The sequence below is a fragment of the Silene latifolia genome, chromosome 4 (genome assembly GCF_048544455.1).
Source record: "Silene latifolia isolate original U9 population chromosome 4, ASM4854445v1, whole genome shotgun sequence".
Lineage (NCBI taxonomy): Eukaryota > Viridiplantae > Streptophyta > Magnoliopsida > Caryophyllales > Caryophyllaceae > Silene > Silene latifolia.
Window position 1 is genome coordinate 40,890,594 of NC_133529.1, and position 20,036 is coordinate 40,910,629.

The 20,036-nt window shown below is 39.4% G+C and overlaps 1 non-coding gene across 1 annotated transcript; it reads left to right on the forward strand.

Annotated features, from left to right (window-relative positions):
- The first annotated feature begins 16,490 nt into the window (after positions 1 to 16,490).
- On the forward strand, positions 16,491 to 16,597 carry LOC141654289 (small nucleolar RNA R71). Its single transcript, XR_012547850.1, has one exon. It is a non-coding gene; the product is annotated as a small nucleolar RNA R71 (small nucleolar RNA).
- The last annotated feature ends 3,439 nt before the right edge of the window (positions 16,598 to 20,036 follow it).

The window sequence follows — 20,036 nt, forward strand, 5'->3', positions numbered from 1 at the left end:
TGGGGGGGGGGGGGGGGTTGTTTGAATTGTTTTCTAAACTACAAAGTTTAAAGGAAGAGAAGTAGAGACAAGAGCAGTAAAGGCAAAGAAATAAATTTTAACTATCAATAGAGAAGGGACATGTCGGGAATTCGGTTCACTACGGTAGTCTAGTGACACAGCTGTAAACAACTCAGACGAATTAATGCAAGACGGATGTGGAAAGGTCCTTTCGGTCCATTTTCTATCCTAAAATACCGCTAACTTAACTTTCATTCTCGTCAGGGTAGTCTACTGTTCATAGCAGGCCTATTTAGTCCAATCTTTCGATCTAGGATTAATTTTAGCCAGATTAAAAGGATGACTCAGAAGCGTGCACTCAACTAAGTCGATAAATACAATTAAATTGCTATGGTGACAGAATCTCACAATTAATTCATCTATTTCATTTACTACATCGTCACATTCCTACCGCAGATCCCCTAATCCCAACATGCATTAAATTTAGCTACTCATATCGCTATTAATATCAAAACTAATAACAAAAGACGATTTAACAATAAACATGATGAAATAAATAATAAAGTGCATAAAAGTAAATTAGGGCAAAGGAATAAACGAAGTAAACAAGGAGTTAAAGCAAACAAACGATTGATTATTATTAAGAGAAGAGAAAGGAATTACAATCGTGCGAATCCGGCGTAAAGAACAATCGAATCCGAGCAAAATAAATCCCACAGTAAAGTTACAGAGAAGAGCAAAAGTAACGCAGTAAAGTTTGATGGTAGAAAATTAGATAATGAATAGATGGATCCTAATGACCTAGTTAAAGCGTACTTAAATAGAAAATAACTAAGTTTTGTGAAATAAAACAACTCACGGGCTAATTAAAGCACATGAGAACAAAAACCACTCGATCGAGTGGAATAAAACCACTCGATCGAGCAAAACTCGGCAACATCTACTCGATCGAGTAGAATAGTTACTCGATCGAGTAACTCTCTTTTCAGCAACTTCTGGATCGAGTAGAAAACTACTCGATCGACCAACTGTGGATGCAGAAACCATTCGATCGAGTGAATAAACCACTCGATCGAGTCTTTTGTCTTCAAATCAGCTCAAGTCCATGCCCGACTGCCTATTAATCCGTGCCTTGACGCTTCCCAATGCAGTATCTCACTCTAGAAAATCCCGTCTCCTCTAAATGCATGCAAAAAGGACGAAAAAGGGTACGATTCCACTACTTTCGAGTTCATTTCTACAAAACGGACAAAACGAACCAAAGTAGCCAATTCGGGGCAAAATACTATATAAACAGTATAAAAATGGATATAAATACGTGCTGAAATAGGCTAAAAAGACTATATAAAATGCACGTATCAGTCGCCACCAAGCATTTGTGGGATGCTTGGAACCCGTTCGAAATCCACTTTATACCTCGGTCAAATCGACGCACAAAGCAGCGTTTGACATAGGTACTAAAGATCAAGAAATCGTCCCTCTTTAGCATCCTATCTCTAGAATGACTCTGGTACGCCCTGGATAAGGTCGTCCACTATCCAAAGTTTCTGAGTAAGAGGTGAAGGTACGTATTGGGAAGCCCTTTAATCAGACACCCAATCCCGCCCGCGGTAGCGCTCTCTCTTCGATCGATCTTGGTTGGTTGAATGCAAAAGTTGATAAAACGGTTTAAATGCATGAATGCGCATCTAATAATTTAAACCTAACATGTGAGAGCTTTCTAAGTCGGTTGATTTTATCCAAGTATCAAGTATAAGATGTCGAGTTGGATTTATGGTTGATTTGCATGCAAGACGGAAATTAAACATCCATTTATCGTATTAGGTTTATGGTGCATAACGTGATCCATTTGTCTTAGTAAAGCATTTTGCAAATATGATTTTGAATTAACGAATAGTCATCTGACCCGTCCTATATCCGGGCTAACCGGAGTCGGGATCGTCCTAGACTAATCTTTGGAAAGGGGCAGCCCCTGCACAGACGGCTACATGAGGCGCGAGCCAGCCGGCGGTACAAGGGGCCTCCCCTGGTTTTGAAAATGAGAATTGAAAGGCCTGTTTTAGGCGCGAGTCAACCTACAGTCATATGTCGTATTCTGGCCGTTTAGAAAACGTTATAAAACGTGTTGAAAAATGGGTATTTGAACCCGATTTGATTTGAAAGGGTCGTTTAGACCGCATTTATTGATTTGAAGAACTAGACCCGAATAATCATCATTATTTTGACGATATTCGGTGTCGGGTTCGACTTGACATGCTTGACATGAATAGTTTTGAAAACAATTATGAACTAATTGTCTTAAGTTCACTTGAATGTAATTAGTCTATACTCATCATCGTATCCGGGTTAAAATCCGGCATGGTATGTAGAACCAAGGATGACTTTGTGTTGGTGACTAATAAGTTTATTTTGAAAATGTAAAGAAATGATGAAAGGCTTTAAAATACCTCCCAAAATGTAAAGAAATGAAATAAAAGGGTTTAAATACCTTTTAAATGTCATTAACCAAATATTATCACCGAAACACGGATTTAACCGTCATGGTATGAGGAATCAAGGATGAAAAATGTTTTATGGTTAAAACAAATAAAATAAAATAAAATAAAAGGGGTTTGAAAATATTTGAAATGGTAAAAACCGATTACAAATATGAAAATGAATTAAAGGGGAAAGACGAGAACAAACACGGTTGAATTCTGACCTGGACACCCCGTTTAGGCGCGGGCAAGCCGGCGAACCAAGGGGCTTCTGTCTCAGGCCAAAAATCAGTTTTGGCTCGTTTATCCCATGTTTTGGATCATATTATGCATGTTTTAGCATGTTATAGTCATGAAACAAATAAAAATATGATAAAAGGAGGATTTTTACACCCTCATACTTACATGTTTGGTTATGGCGAGTGACCGACGTAAGTGTAACAACTTGTTTGGTCGGAAAAAACTCGGTTTAAAACCGTTTTGGTAAGTAAAAAGAGTGTTTTAAGATTAGTGACGGTGTAGTGGTCGAAGTGGTCGGTCAAGTGATTTAATGCACGATGACGGTACCAAACAATGTGTAAGGCTTGTATTTACGATCGGTAGGTCGTAAATACGCGTCGGATTGTGACTTAAGAAGTCGAGTCGAGAATTTTAAGGGAGAGAAGAGGGGGCGGACACTCGCGTAAGTTCTCAAATGGGGGCATTTGAGGGGTATTTATAGGAAAATGACTGGTTGTGTGAGTTTTGAGCGACGTGGCCACCTGGGCTGCTCAAAGAGGCGCGAGCCACGTCGCGGGTCTTCGAGTTGTCTTGTCGCTTTCACACAAGAGCAATCATGATTTGTTCTATCCTAGGATTTGTAGTCATATGTTTGGTACTTGACCATTCATAAATCCGGGAAATCTTAGCATAGAAGGTTTTGAATGTTTGTTTTTTGTGGTTGACTCGGTTTGACTCGTTGTTGGAGTCGGGATTTGAATTTTTGAGTCGGTTTTTGGTCCGGTGTCGGTTTTGACTCTAGTTAGTGTCATTGCGACCCCGTCGTCGTGCATTAAACACTCCAGGTATTTTTGAAATGTTTTGAAATGTTTTATTTTCGAAATCGTTTTAAGTTTTCCGACGTAAAGTTGTACACAAACTGTCGATCAAACGCCGCGATTCCAAAACATGTTATAGTCCGATAATCATCGGGTGTTTGTTGGAGTCTCAGCAGATACTGGGTATCTATAATTAACAGGTTTTAGATGGCCAAAATTGGAGGACAACGTACAATTAAACGAGTCGCCTTTCCCATGATCGATTTCTCCAAATCCGCATGCCGCTGGTGGTCAAGCAAGTCAATTGTCCGGGCTCTGAAGTTGATACATACACATGCCTAATGGTCGCTGATGTTGAATGGGACAAAGAGTAAATCTGTATTCATTTCAGCATTTCGATTACTGTCCACGATGAAGGTGTCCCACACGTTGAACAGTTTATCACAAAGGTTCTCTTGCTGTGTGCCTGTGCCCTGCTGCTCAAAAGTCCCCAACAATACAAGCAACATCTACTAAACAAGCAAGTAGTGAACATTAACTATAAGTAACAACATTTAGTGAAAGTATAACTCTAATTAGAAAATTTTTAACTCTAACAACAAAATGTGTAACTATGTAGAGAAATTTGTCTGTTTATAAAGTGTAATTGTATCATAAAAAAGTATAACTTTAACTACAGAAACGTGTAACTTCAGAACTAAGTTGAATTACCACAGCACGTATAAATAAAACTATATAAGAGTTACTTTAATTACCATCTTCCTGATACCGAGAAATGCCATCCTTGCATCTTTACCGTATTCTTCCTTCTCTAAATGGTTCAGCAATATCGACCAACACTCAATCACATTCCCCGACATTGGTCTATAAGGGGCCATAGACATTATGTCGCACCTCCGCAACTGAGCGTGCCTCGTGTACCAAACTAATTGCTCACTGCGAACATAATAACATAAAACAAAACTGAGTGAAAAAATGTCATTTTTGGATAGCGTCATTTACAGTAGGTAAAATTCATGAAAACTGACCCATCATCGAAATTGTGGTCATCTACCAAACAGTAGTCAGCAACGTGCTTTCTTAACGTTTTAATATCCTTTATCAAAGTTTGGTTGTTCCGGAGCAGCTTGGACACCACTTGAGTCTTGGCACCACCCCCTTTCCACGAGGGTGGCTCTTAACGGCAGATAGTTTTTTGCCGGAAGGTGGCCGTATACTAACAGGCGTAACTACCAGGTCGGTCTCTTCAAAATCTGAAGCACGGACGTGTTTGCTGGTGCTAGCCCCAATATCAGCATCTGTTTTTCTCTTGCTAGCATCCAAGTTGATAGTCAGTGGATGAGAAGCAACCTCTTTAAAAGCATCAACACAACGTAATACATCTTCCCTTTCCTTATTAATGTCACATAGGACAAGGGTTGTCGCAATCTCAGCACGAAACAGGTTCATATTCACAGCTTTTCCAAGGCCACATTCAAACAGGTTCCCACAATAAAACATCATTGTAAGCATCATATAAACACCACAGTCATTTCTCGAATAACCAAGTCTTTGCCAACTGAATTTAATGTTAACGAGCTTAAAACCAGCGACCTTTGAGCCTTTAGACAGGCCTTTAGACACCAAATACTTCCCCATAAAGGCAACCTGATATATGCATATACATGTGTGTGTGTGTGTGTTAGGTAGACAGACCTTTAAAAAAAATGATTTCTCAAAATTGAGTAATTCATAGAAAAATTACTGAAATAAGTCCAATTCCTCCGTAAGGCAGCTTATCTAAGTCTTCATCATACTTACGGTTGTCAAGGTACTCAATTTGCTCGGTTAAGAAGTTAATGCACACACAGCTGTAATGATCACCATCACCAGATAATACAGGGAGAAAGATCTGAAAATATATATAATGTTTAGCCAAACATTGTACACAAGAATTATACACATGGCCTATATTGAAATTCGAAAAACTCACCATATCCGAGTCAAGCTGAAATGGTGAAGAACAGGTATCAGCCCAATTGTCCCAGCCACCGAAAACATCTTCCTCTTTATTTAACACTTTTCCTTGCTTCTTGGCCATCCAAATATACCGCGCCCAGTCCTAATGTTCAAATAAGAAAGATGATGTTGTGAGAAAGGGTTGATAAATAGATAATAACTGTAATACAGGAAAAGTGTAACTTTAGACTCAAAAAGTGTAATTTTAATGACATTTTGTGTAACTTCAATTTAAATAAAGATAAGTAACTTTAACCAGAAAAAGTGTAATTCTATTCATAGGAAGTGTAACTTTTATCAAAAGGGATCCCAACCATAATCTAGGAATTACCCTGCATAACAAATTTAAATAACAATAGAATAACTTACTGTGTGACTCATGCCAAAGAAACAACGGGATACAGCTGAAGGCTTCATGATATGGTTGAGAAGTAAGCACCACCCATCAATGGCACTGGTCATAATTTGTTGCGTGGGTTTCAGAGTGGCAATCTCTTCCCGGGTTATGAATAAAAACTCGTTAAATGTTACCAAATGTTCCCTACACAATCGATATTTAATTAGCAAAAACAAACTCAATATATACGTAACCATTTATAAGAACGAATTGCATCAATTACTCACCAATTGTTAAACACATCTGATTCATTAAACGCATAATCAATCACATTTTTCCTCTTACTGAACACTGGGTCAAGGACATGGTGACTCCATTCCGCTATAAATGTGACCATCTTCTGATCAGGAGCAGGCAGTCTATCGAACAACCAAGGTTCTCAATGACGTGCTCCATGCAGGGTAAGACCTCGCTGGAGTGAAGTAAAAATGGATGGTAGCTTAGATGACTATAGGGCACGTACGGTTCCTGGACAGGAATCTCCACATGCGTTGCCCCTGTAACTACAGCCGCCGCAACCTCGCCAGGCTCAGACTCCCCTTTCTCTTGACCCGCAGCCCAACGATAAACCTCATCTAATTCTGCAGTGGAATATACAGTGCATGTAAACTCGAGTGACTTTACGGGCGCATCCTGCACGGTGACTTCAACTGCAGTTGAACAATAGTGACACTTAGGAAATTTGAAATTTAAGATAAATATCTCCTCCCCTACAATAGTGACGCAGATGAACAATTTACTAATTTCAGGAAAGTAGTAAATTTGAACTTCAACCTAAAAAATTTGTTTCTGCCTCACAAAAATGAAAATTAACCCTCAATTTAAAAGTGTAATTCTAAATACACAAATTATAACTTTATGGAAAGAAAGTGTAATTTCAACCAGACTAACACAAAAACGTAATTTCAGCAAACAGAACTGTAACTCTAACTACTCAAAAAGTAACTGCATAGCTCAACAATAACTGATTACCTCCATGATCCTTCACTGCCACGTCCTCCATCGCAGTCTCCACCGCATTGTCCACCACATTCTCCACCAAATCATCCACCACTTTCTCACCCACATCCTGTTTTTCCACAACCACCGGATTATTTTCTACATCATTATCTTCAGGAATATCCTCGTCTTCATTTCCTAATAACTCACCAGTCACGATATTAACTTTCCCAGGGTCTGCTGTTGCAACCTCACCAGGTTCAGACTGCCCTTTCTCTTAAACTGCACCATAACGAAAGGCCTCATCTAATTCAGCAGTGGACCAAAAAGTGCATGGAAAGTCGAGTGACTTTTCGGCCGCATCTTGCACTGTGTCCTCAACTGCAGTTGAACAATAGCGACGCGTTACGAAATTTTAAAAATTAAGACAAATGTCCCCTCCCCAGAAATATAATTTCGGGAAATTAGTAAATTTGAACTTCAACATCAAAAATTAGATTCAAACAAAAACAAAAAAATAAAAAATAACACTCAACTTAAGAGTGTAATTCTAATTACAAAAAGTATAACTTTAATGAAAGAAAGTGTAATTTCACCCAGACAAACACAAAAACGACCCCTTCAAATAATACTATAAATCCAACATCCAAATAATGTAACTCTAGGAAGCATAGCTCAACTACAACTGATTACCTCCATGATCCTTCATTGCCGCGTCCTCCATCGCAGTCTCCACCACATTGTCCACCATTTTCTCCACCACATCCTCCTTTTCCACCACCACCGGATTATTTGCTACATCATTTTCTTCAATAATATCCTCGCCTTCATTTCCCAATAACTCACCAGTTACAATGTTAACGTTCCCAGGGTCTGTTGCGGCTGGTTCACGTGCCACTGGAGTTCCCATCAATTCTGACTCAGTTCCCTCAAATCTCCTCTCTGCATCATTAAGCTCAGCGGTCGTAAAAAAGAACTAAGTAGCAGGAGGCAGAATTTCCATCAACTTAGCATCCCCTGACTCCTTCTCACCTGTTTCAGCATCGCCACGAATAGGCCCACCCTTAGGGCTGTAAATGAACTGAGCCTGCTCGACAAGCCCTCGGGATCGGCTCGGTCAAAGCTCGGCTCGAGATCGGTCAAACTGAGCTCGAGCTCGGACTCGGACTAAGCTGAGCTCAAACCGAGCCGAGCTCGAGCACACTAAGGCTAGGTGATCGAGGCCATTTCGTGTTCACAATTAAGCATATGTGGTCGTTGGTCAATGGTCGATACAAAACACAATTTATACTTCACAAACAACTCTACAATTAGTAAAGAGGCAAGTAAAGGTCGGATCCCAAGGGACGGGTATTGAAATGAGAATTCTATTGCAACTAGTAGTGTCTAGGGGTGTCACAAATTGAGTTGGTGTAGAAGGTCACTAAACTAGAATAACAATGAAAATAAACTAGCAAGATGAATGGAATAAGGGGTGTAAACAATTGATTAAAAGCACTAGGGTGTCATGGGTTCATAGGGGAATCATGGGATATGATCATACAAACATGTTCTCAAATTATAAGCAAGCAATTATTGTTGTGATGGATCGAGTTGGGTTATGTCTTACAATCCTAGGAAAGTTTGGGTCCCGGAGCCGAATCGATTAGATTGTACAACACCTACAAGTCGACTTAATCTTTCCTACTCAACACATGCATGGTCTAACAAGACTCGAGTTGGGTTATGTCTTACAAGTCTCATTGAAAAGATAGAAGATGATAGTAAATGCAAGGATTCATAGGCTTAGCATTTCATCAAATATAACATGTGCATGTATTAAGATCAAAACAAGCAAGCAAATAAGATATGAAAGCATATTGATTTAAGCATTAATCATTCCCCATGTTGGTTTCCCCTAATCACCCATTAAACCCTAGCTAAGAGACTACTCACTCATTATCATATTGATCATGCTAGAAAGGTTGTCAATCATACTAACATAATGAAACATGATGAATAAATGAAAGTAATTAACAATAATTAAAAAGGGATTAAGAGATTATACCTACTAATGATTCCAATAATAAAGCAAGAATAATAGAAGTACTTGAATCCTAGATTGAGAGGTTGTCAATCTCCCAATAATAACCCAAATAATCTTCAATTACCCAAAATAAAGGAAGAACAAGAGAGAGATTAAAGAACTAAAACTTGGATTAAAACTTGATTAATACTTGATTACAATATTGAAGAGAGATTTTGATTGATATTAACTACACTAATTATTGATAAGAAGAACATGCTCCTCTAATTAGACTAATGGGGTATTTATAGTAAAAATTAGGGAGGATGCATTAGGGTTAACTAAGGGCTAAACTAGTAATTACACTTTTTAAGTTGAGCAAGGAGGAGCCGGTATTTTCTGAGAGAAGGGCTTCTCTTTTCGTAGCTTGAAGAATGAAATCCGTCTTTGTGGAGAACGTGCGGATTAGAGTCGGGACGGCCGGATTTGGCGGTGCAATCCGAGCGGATTCAGGAGAGGGACGCTCGGATTGTTGAGGGGTAATCCGAGCGGATTCCAAGGAGGGACGCTCGGATTGTTGAGGCTGGACGGACGGATTGTCTGCAATCCGTTCGGATTGTTGGTCAGCGTCAATTCTTCTTCTTTTCTTCCCTTTTCTTCATAAATTCCCTGGGGATTTCCTTGGGGACGCAAGGATCCTTTCTCAACATTGCTCTTCTACTATGATATGTACAAAGGCCTTCTAGTCTTGTCTCTTCTTGATGCTTGGTCATTGAATACAATCAATTTAGCCTTGTTTTGCCATGAAAATGCAAGATTCTTACTCCTTTCCTACCAAGGGATCAAAATCTCAAAGAATATGCAAAACAAAGAACTAAAGATAAGAAATGACCCAAATAGGCACTAAAAAGCATGGAAACAATGGTAATTCGGGGGGCTAAATATGCGCCAATTATGGTCACATCAAATATCCCCAAACCGAACCTTTGCTCGTCCCGAGTAAAGAGGTGACAAAGACTAGGACCAATACTAACCTATCCTAATAATAATAGCCGATATGAGACAATTAGCGGGTCTCACTCCGCCCCTTCAACTCACAACAAGACAACCATGAGGTAGGATGCCTTCTTGCAAGGCAAGGTGGGTCTTGCCAAAATGGCGACACATCCAAACATTAAAGCACATAAAATCACATAATGGATGCATCTACAAAAAGAATAGCCACTCCCTCATTAAGTGGCGGAAATTATCTACAAGGGAAGCAATTCAAGGGTACACAATCCTTCATAGATGCAATTTGTTCAAACTACTAAGCCTAGAAGGATACCAATAAATCACCTCCAAGTTGTGTCAAGCTAGGGTACCTTTGTCCTCAATCGTTAAATGCTTTCGTCAAGAGTAGATTCCCTATGGTGTTAGAAACACTGGAGGACGCGGAATTCCCCCTCTTGCCTAGACAAGAAGAAGGGTCGTCCCCTCTCTACCATGCACAAAAATGGATACGATGGATAAAGGGATCAATAGATATTTGAGTTTCACTTTGGGAGTTTGCTTTTGTTTTTGTTTTTCCCCCCAATTTCTTGTGGCATTTGACATTTGAGAACACTTTCTTTGCCATTTCTTTTTGATTTTTGGCATTTCAACACTTGACAACTTTTTTGCATTTCTTTTTGAACATTTTCAAAGTCACCCCAATTAGTAACGAGGGTGCCTTGTATTTGAAGCTTAGGAGTTCTATTTTTGCTCCTCTTTTCATTTGATGCATTTTTGCAAACTTTCTTTCATTTTTCATTTCTTTGAACTCAAATTGATTTCTTTTTGTGCCCATTCCCTTTGATGACAAAAATGTATGGTAGAACATGGATGAATGATGGTTGCATGGTTTCAAGGGTCACCTTGGAATAAACGGTAGCCAAGGAGTTATCACACCACAAGGTACTCTTGACTCGGCCTTAAACCATGGGTCAAAGGATACTAGCATGACACATCCTAGGGTGTTTTACAAGTATTCTAACAAGCAATGTTTTAAGAAGAAAAAGCATCTACTAGGGCCTATATACACTTGTCAAGCTTCCCAAGTAGACGGTTTCACAAAATTTTTCTAACATGCAACTACATGCCATGATGCAACTAACATATAAACATCCTAATGCATATGATTCTACCAACTAATATGCCATATAAACTAAATGCAATCCTAAGTTCACATTGTTTTTACCGCATCAATCAAAATAAAGCCACATAGTCATTAACATAAAGAGGAAAAAGGAGATTGGAAAGATCATACCATGCGGTCTTCAATATCCTCATGTCTCGGATGTGGCGTAGTCAATCAAAGTGAACAAGGATAAAACAAACACAATATATACAAGACAATAAATACAAAGGAAATGAACTTGTTTTTGGATTTTTCAATTTTCAAATTTTTATGATTTTTGAAATTTTTCCATTTTTATGGTTTTTGAATAAAAGTTAAGTGTTAGAATTCCCATCCCCACACTAATATGGGCATTGTCCTCAATGGCCAAAATGATGGAAATTATGCAAAGATGATGCATGATTTCTATACTAAATGCAATTCTACACTAAGCTACACTACATGATGCATGGTTTTTGTTATGACGGAGAGGATAATTTAGATTACCTCCCGTTGTGTATGCATTAACTTCCCCAAACCAAATAAGACACTATTGCTAATGTCAAAGCATTGGGGTAGTTCATGCACACACTATGCTATGCATGAAACTAGTTTTGTCATTTTGGATTTTACAAATGGGAACAATAAAGAACACCTCAATGGTATCGAGGTGTGAGTCCTTTGATGTTGCTAGGACTAAACCAACAATGATCAAAATGAAATAAAATACAAAGAGATATAGACAAACCGTGGGAGAGTAGGAATCTCCAAGGCTTGCTAGTCCTCCATCATGCTATCATCATCACCACTTCCCTCATGAGAAGTGGTCACATTGCCACTTTCCTTGGCACTTTCTTCTTCACTTTCTCCATCATCTTGTTCATCATCATCTTCACCATCTCTTTCTCCATCTCCACTTGCTTCTTCCTCAATATTATCATCAATTTCTTCACCATTTCCAACAACCTCATTGTCTTCCACCACATCCCTAGATGCACCCGGAAACAAGGCTTCTTTATCCGCCCAACTAGGCAAAGGACAAGATGGATCAAGGAGTCCTTGCCTAGCTAAATATAGGAGGGGAGGATATTGAGCCAAATATGCATTCTTCCGATCTTCATAAGCTTGCTTGTGCATTGCTTGCATAAGAAGAGTGACATAGTCTTTCCCAATTTCAACTCCTTGCGGTTTGAACTCTTCATACACAAAGGGGTAAGGCGGTATAACAATGGAAGAGGAGGGGGTTTCATGATCACCCTTTTGTTGTTGAATGATGTACTCGGCTTCTTCGGATAGGGGAAGTAGATAGTTGGTCCGGTGGACACTTAGACGACAAATCTTCGCGGGTAAAGTGAATGATCGAGCCTCACTAGTAAGCCATCCACAATTGGTGTCAAGGGGGTTTTGAGCAACCCACTTGAACTTGTTAATCATGATAGGCATATCAATAAGATGGCCACCTTCCTTTGTCTTGTACTTGCTATCCTTATTGAAATTAGGATCAAAGTGCTTGGCTAGGACCGTGACTAGGCCGCCATTAACAATAACGGTTGTACCCTTCTTCCCACTATCAACATGGAGCCATCTATCAACCAATAGCCTCAAAGAATTGAAAGGCTTGGTATGGATTCTTCCGACATTCAAAGCCGATTCAAGGAGAATAAAATCAAGTCTTGTGAAATGATTGGTGTCTTTCCTAGCAATTATGGTATTTCCCACAACTTTGTGCCATACTCTTATGCCCGGATGATGGACCAAAAGAGCACGACAAGCATGAAAATCGTCAAATTTCTTCCCGGAGATTGCCTCCCAAAGAGGCTCGGGGTCATACTTTCCATAATGCTTAAGATATCTCGATTCATCGCTAAGACCCAAAATTTCACCCAATTCCTTAAAGGTAATGCGTCTACTAATGTTAGCTAGACGAAACTCAAGATTTTCCCTATCTTCAACTTTGGTAACTTTTAAAGAACTTAAGAATTCCAAGACAAGGGAAGGGTATGTTGATTCCTTTGTTTCAAACAATTTCTTCAAACCCATGGCATTTCTCCAAAGCATCTTTACATATGAATTTGGTGGATTGAATTGATTTCATAGCAAACTTGGCAAATGTCTTTCTATGGGTATCGGAAATAAAAGTTACCTCCGGATAATGCAAGAGTTGATCGACACGGAGTAGAAGGTGATGCTCCCATAGAAGTTTGTTGTTGTTGTTGTTGCACTTCCAAGTTTGGTGTTGCTACCACCATTGCCAAAGCTTTCTTTGTTTGGAGAGCTTTTTGCCTTTGAGAGAGAGCCTTTGCCTTTGGTGCCTTTGTTGCTCCCTTTGTCCTTGCCATTTGATGAACCAACCAAGAAAAGAATCAAAAATCTTCAATTTGTAGAATGCCCAAATCGATTTGAAGGTGAAAGGCTTTGCCTTTATGAAATCAAAAATCGACTCAAAGGTTGAAGATTTTGTTCTTGGTTTTGATTTTTGTTGAAGATGGAGTGATTGATTTGTTGTTTGAAGGATGGTTTGATTTGATTTTGGTGGATTTTGTTGAGGGTTTTTGTTTTTGTGATGAAGAGGATGAGGGTTTTGATGTTGTGGGTAGTGTTTATGAATGAATGAATGAAGGAATGAAGGTGGGAGGGTATTTAAAGAAGTCGAAATTTTCGAAAACGCAGGGGCAATCCGTGCGGATTAGGCCCAATCCGTGCGGATTCTGCAGCCTTCAAAATTTTGAAGCTCGCCTAAAGACGGGCGGATTGGGAATCCGCTCGGATTCTTCCGTGATGGGACGGGCGGATTTCTTTGCGGGGACGGACGGATTTGACCCAGAGAAATTTCTTTGTTTTCTTCAGCTGTAAAGACGGGCGTCTTCTTCACAAGACGGACGGATTCTATGAGACGGGCGTCTTTCCAGAAATCCGCTCGGATTCTTCAACAGTCAAGAAATTTTCAATTTCAGCTCAGCTCAGGACGGGCGTCTTCTCATCAGGACGCTCGGATTCTCGTAGACGGGCGGATTATCAGGAATCCGCTCGGATTCTTCCCTGTTGTACACGGATTCAGCTCCACCCGTGCACAATGCATTACCCTTTACCATTCTTCCATTCTTCTTCATTTCTTGTGTTCTTCGTTGTGGGGGCATTACTAAGGCATGGATAGCCTAGGCAATTCCCATCCCCACACTAAGGTAAAGCACTACACATCAATTGAAATCGTTAGTCCCTCCCTCACTTCTCTCTTACATGACAATTATTTTGATCAAAGTAAATAAAAATCCAAAAATGACAAAAATGCAATACAAGAATTGAAATGTAAGTTAGGGAGTTAGAAATATTTACAAGTGGTGGTTTAGGGAGGACTCCACCAAACTCTCATTCTTGATGAGATGTCAAGGGGGCATGTTCAAGGTGTTGTTGATGTTGCTCAACACCTTGAAGAAGTAATCAAAAGCTTGTTCATTATTATGGTAGAGGTCCTCAATAGACCGTGCCCCTTGTTGTTGATCATGATCGATGGCATGCCCAATGTAGGGATTAAAAATCCCTTCAAATTCGTCGTCCCAAAGACCACAAACTTCATTGAGTTGATCATTGAAAATCTCTTGCTTAGATGGAGACAACTCTCCCAATTTCTTTTCTTGGCCAATGAGGCCATCCTCTTCTTCCTTGGTTGATTTTGATGAGCTTTGCAAGCTCTCCTTGTCACAATTCACTTGCTCTTTGAATGGAGCATCTTCAATTTTCTTCCTCCATTGGAGTTCCGATTTCTTCCTTTCATCTTTCCGGCTATAATGATCAATCATGAAACATGGCTCATGCAAACGAGGAGCTCTCATGGTCTTGTCAAGATTAAAAGTTATGCTTTCATCTCCCACTTCTAGAGTGAGCTCTCCATGTTTCACATCAATCACCGCATTTGGTGTGTAGGAAAGGTCTTCCTAAGATGATTGGAATGTTGGAATCTTCCTCCATATCAACAATGACAAAGTCTACCGGGATGAAAAACTTCCCAATTCGCACGGGGACATCTTCCCATATCCCTAATGGTGTCTTCGTCGATCTATCGGCCATTTGAAGTGTGATATTGGTGCATTTAAGCTCTCCCATTCCCAACCTTTTACTTACCGAGTACGACATGACACTCACACTAGCCCCTAGATCACATAAGGCTTTGTTGATCGTCGTGTCGCCAATGGTACACGGTATTGAGAAGCTTCCCGGATCCTTTAACTTTGGAGGTGAACTCCCTTGAAGTATTGCACTACTCACCTTAGTGAAGGCGATAGTCTCAAGTTTCCGGATCGACTTCTTCTTTGTGAGGATATCTTTCATGTACTTTGCATAGGCCGGTACGTGATTGATTAATTCCGTGAAAGGAATTGAGACTTCTAAGTTCTTCACAATCTCCATGAACTTTCCAAGTTGATCATCAAATTTTGGCTTGGCTTGACGACTTGGAAAAGGAAGTCTAATCACAATGGGCTCTTTTTCTTTGGCTTTGTCTTCATTTTTCTTTAAACTTTCTTCTTTTGATGATTCCCCTTCTTTGGGGCTTTGCACAACAACTTCATTTTCACTAGCTTTCACAACTTCATTCTCAACTTGCTCCTTCGGTGCTTCATATGTTGTACCACTTCTCAAGTGAATGGCACTAACCGTTTCATGTCTAGGGGGATTACTTTGAGGTGGTAATTGCCCCTTTTGTCTTTGTGAGCTTGAAGATGCTAGTTGAGTCAATTGTGTTTCCAACATATTGGTATGAGCTAGAATGTTGTTTATGGTGGTGTCCTTTGCTTGGCTATCTTTTTGCATTTGGGTGAAAAATTCTTGTTGATTCTTTTGCATTTGGAGGACCGCTTTTTGGACATCAAAACCTTGGTCATTTTGGTGATTGTATGGATTTTGATTTTGGTAACCTTGGTTTTGATTGTAAAAGGGTCTTTGATTTTGATTTCTCATGGGTGGTGGAGTGTATGTTGTTTGAGGGTTTTGAACATTTTGGCTTTTGTATGAGAGATTTGGATGGAACTTGGTGTTTTCATTGTAAAAATTTGAATAAGGGGTACCACTTTTGTAAGCTTGGAAAGCATTAACTTGTTCGGTTGTTCCCCTACACTCACTTGGGTCATGACCCAAAGTTCCACAATTCTCACATATCCCACTTGGGATTGATGAGGATGCCGTCATGGCATTGACATGATGCTTCGATGATTTTGAGTTTTCCTCAAGTCTAGCCATAGCTTGTTCAAACTTCAAGTTGATTGTGTCAATGTGAGCACTAAGTTGAGCACCCAATTGAGTAACGGAGTCCACTTCATGCTTTCCTCCTCTAGTAGCCTTGCGAGGTCTACTATATTGTGAATTATGGACCGCCATTTCCTCAATCTTGTTCCATGTTTGATTGTCATCAACTTCGGTGAACATTCCATTTGATCCCATATTGAGAATGTTCCTAGAATCTTCATATAAACCATTCCAAAATTGTTGTACCAAAAACCATTCGCTAAGTCCATGGTGAGGACATGAGCGACAAACACCTTTGAACCGCTCCCAAGCTTCATACAAAGATTCTTCATCCCTTTGCTTAAAACCCGTAATTTGAGCTCTTAGCATGTTAGTCTTTTCCGTGGGTAGAACTTTTTGTAGAAAGCTAGAGCCAACTTCTCCCAAGAATCTATTCCAAGGGTGGCCTTATCAAGGCCCTTCAACCATTGCTTCGGTCTTGTGCCGATTAACGAAAAAGGAAATAAGACCCATCTAATTTGGTCTTGAGTCACGCCCGTTTAAGAGATAGCATCACAATAATCGCAAAAGGTTTCCATATGAGAATGAGGGTCCTCACTAGGCATTCCCCCGAATTGGCTCCTCTCAACTAGTTGGATGAAGGCGGACTTGGCAATAAAATTACCGGTGAGATGTTGCGGTGTAGGAGTACCATTTGGTAGATTCTCCTCGGTGGGTATAGAGTGTGACGAGAATTTAGGCATTGTAGGTGGATTTTGTGTGGTATTGTTTAATGGGTTCTCTTCTCCTTCTATTGCGAAAGGATTGACAAACTCACTAGTGGGTTGAACAACTTTACCAACACCTCCCAAATTCCTCCTAACAAGTCTCCTATTATTCGTCAAGGTTCTTTCGATTTCACGGTCAAAAGGTAACAAATCACTTTGTAACCTTCTAGACATGCAAAATATCAAACAACTCGAAAACAATTAGAACAAACCTTGAGGAGTTTTACTTCCCAAGGTGAAAAAGACACAACTAATAACAATAAAAGAAATCTTAAATCAATTAAACACCGTCCCTTAAGCAACGGCGCCATTTTTGATCGAGGCCATTTCGTGTTCACAATTAAGCATATGTGGTCGTTGGTCAATGGTCGATACAAAACACAATTTATACTTCACAAACAACTCTACAATTAGTAAAGAGGCAAGTAAAGGTCGGATCCCAAGGGACGGGTATTGAAATGAGAATTCTATTGCAACTAGTAGTGTCTAGGGGTGTCACAAATTGAGTTGGTGTAGAAGGTCACTAAACTAGAATAACAATGAAAATAAACTAGCAAGATGAATGGAATAAGGGGTGTAAACAATTGATTAAAAGCACTAGGGTGTCATGGGTTCATAGGGGAATCATGGGATATGATCATACAAACATGTTCTCAAATTATAAGCAAGCAATTATTGTTGTGATGGATCGAGTTGGGTTATGTCTTACAATCCTAGGAAAGTTTGGGTCCCGGAGCCGAATCGATTAGATTGTACAACACCTACAAGTCGACTTAATCTTTCCTACTCAACACATGCATGGTCTAACAAGACTCGAGTTGGGTTATGTCTTACAAGTCTCATTGAAAAGATAGAAGATGATAGTAAATGCAAGGATTCATAGGCTTAGCATTTCATCAAATATAACATGTGCATGTATTAAGATCAAAACAAGCAAGCAAATAAGATATGAAAGCATATTGATTTAAGCATGAATCATTCCCCATGTTGGTTTCCCTAATCACCCATTAAACCCTAGCTAAGAGACTACTCACTCATTATCATATTGATCATGCTAGAAAGGTTGTCAATCATACTAACATAATGAAACATGATGAATAAATGAAAGTAATTAACAATAATTAAAAAGGGATTAAGAGATTATACCTACTAATGATTCCAATAATAAAGCAAGAATAATAGAAGTACTTGAATCCTAGATTGAGAGGTTGTCAATCTCCCAATAATAACCCAAATAATCTTCAATTACCCAAAATAAAGGAAGAACAAGAGAGAGATTAAAGAACTAAAACTTGGATTAAAACTTGATTAATACTTGATTACAATATTGAAGAGAGATTTTGATTGATATTAACTACACTAATTATTGATAAGAAGAACATGCTCCTCTAATTAGACTAATGGGGTATTTATAGTGAAAATTAGGGAGGATGCATTAGGGTTAACTAAGGGCTAAACTAGTAATTACACTTTTTAAGTTGAGCAAGGAGGAGCGGTATTTTTCGAGAGAAGGGCTTCTCTTTTCGTAGCTTGAAGAATGAAATCTGTGTGCACGGGAACGTGCGGATTAGAGTCGGGACGGCCGGATTTGGCGGTGCAATCCGAGCGGATTCTGGAGAGGGACGCTCGGATTGTTGAGGGGGAATCCGAGCGGATTCCAAGGAGGGACGCTCGGATTGTTGAGGCGGGACGGACGGATTTGTCCGCAATCCGTTCGGATTGTTGGTCGGCCGTCAATTCTTCTTCTTTTCTTCCCTTTTCTTCATAAATTCCTTGGGGATTTCCTTGGGGACGCAAGGATCCTTTCTCAACATTGCTCTTCTACTATGATATGTACAAAGGCCTTCTAGTCTTGTCTCTTCTTGATGCTTGGTCATTGAATACAATCAATTTAGCCTTGTTTTGCCATGAAAATGCAAGATTCTTACTCCTTTCCTACCAAGGGATCAAAATCTCAAAGAATATGCAAAACAAAGAACTAAAGATAAGAAATGACCCAAATAGGCACTAAAAAGCATGGAAACAATGGTAATTCGGGGGCTAAATATGCGCCAATTATGGTCACATCACTAGGCTCGGGAGCTCGTTTGAGCTCGTTATTTTTAAAATGACTTAATGTTTTTCAATATATTTACTTAAATTGTATCAATTATAAAATAAATAAATTAAAATATTAGTTTATAAGATAAAATTACATAATAATTTTTATTATAAGCTAACAAAAAGATAATATTCTCGTTTGAATTTGAATTTTTAAATCCAAAATTACTTTATAATTTAAATAATGCTCGAAAAATGGTACGCAAACAAAGCTCGGGCTCGGGTTCGGGCTCGTAAAATATTATATGAGCCGATCTAGAGCCTTGATTTCAAGAGCTCGGGTTCGGGCTCGAACTCGATTTTTACAATATGAGCCGAGCTCGATCATAGGTAAGCTCGAGCTCGGCTCGGCTCGGTTACACCCCTACCCACCCTCTTCAACGGCTTGTCCTTACTCCATCTGACGAGCAGCATTAAGGGCCCCCTTCCTAATGGCTCCATCAACATCCTCAGGTGAATAATATTGCTCAAGAATTTTACGATCACTTAAATCTGATTCGGCCATAACATTTTCTACAACATTCACCGGCTTTTGGACAACTTTACGCCTTTTATAAAGTATGTTACATTCGTGTTGTTGACGCCTTTTATAATGTTTCTGTAACACCCCCATACTCCAAGTGCCTTACCAGGACCACTTAAGGCATGGAAGTGCTACCATCTCGGTTTCCCGAGGCAATGATAATCATAAGACAATAACGAAACATACTTAAAAGTAAATAATGTTTAAAGTGATTACAAACCATCTACAAAACTGATAAAAAGAAATATAAGATTCTCAGACGGTCTACTGCTAAAACTATCAAAGCTATAAAACATCGTCTGACACAGCGGAAGACTTCTAACTGCCACGTGATGACTCATCCAGCCTATCCCATACGCGTCATATCATACCGCTCAATAATCGCTCACCACCCCGAATGGATCACCACAGTTTTAAA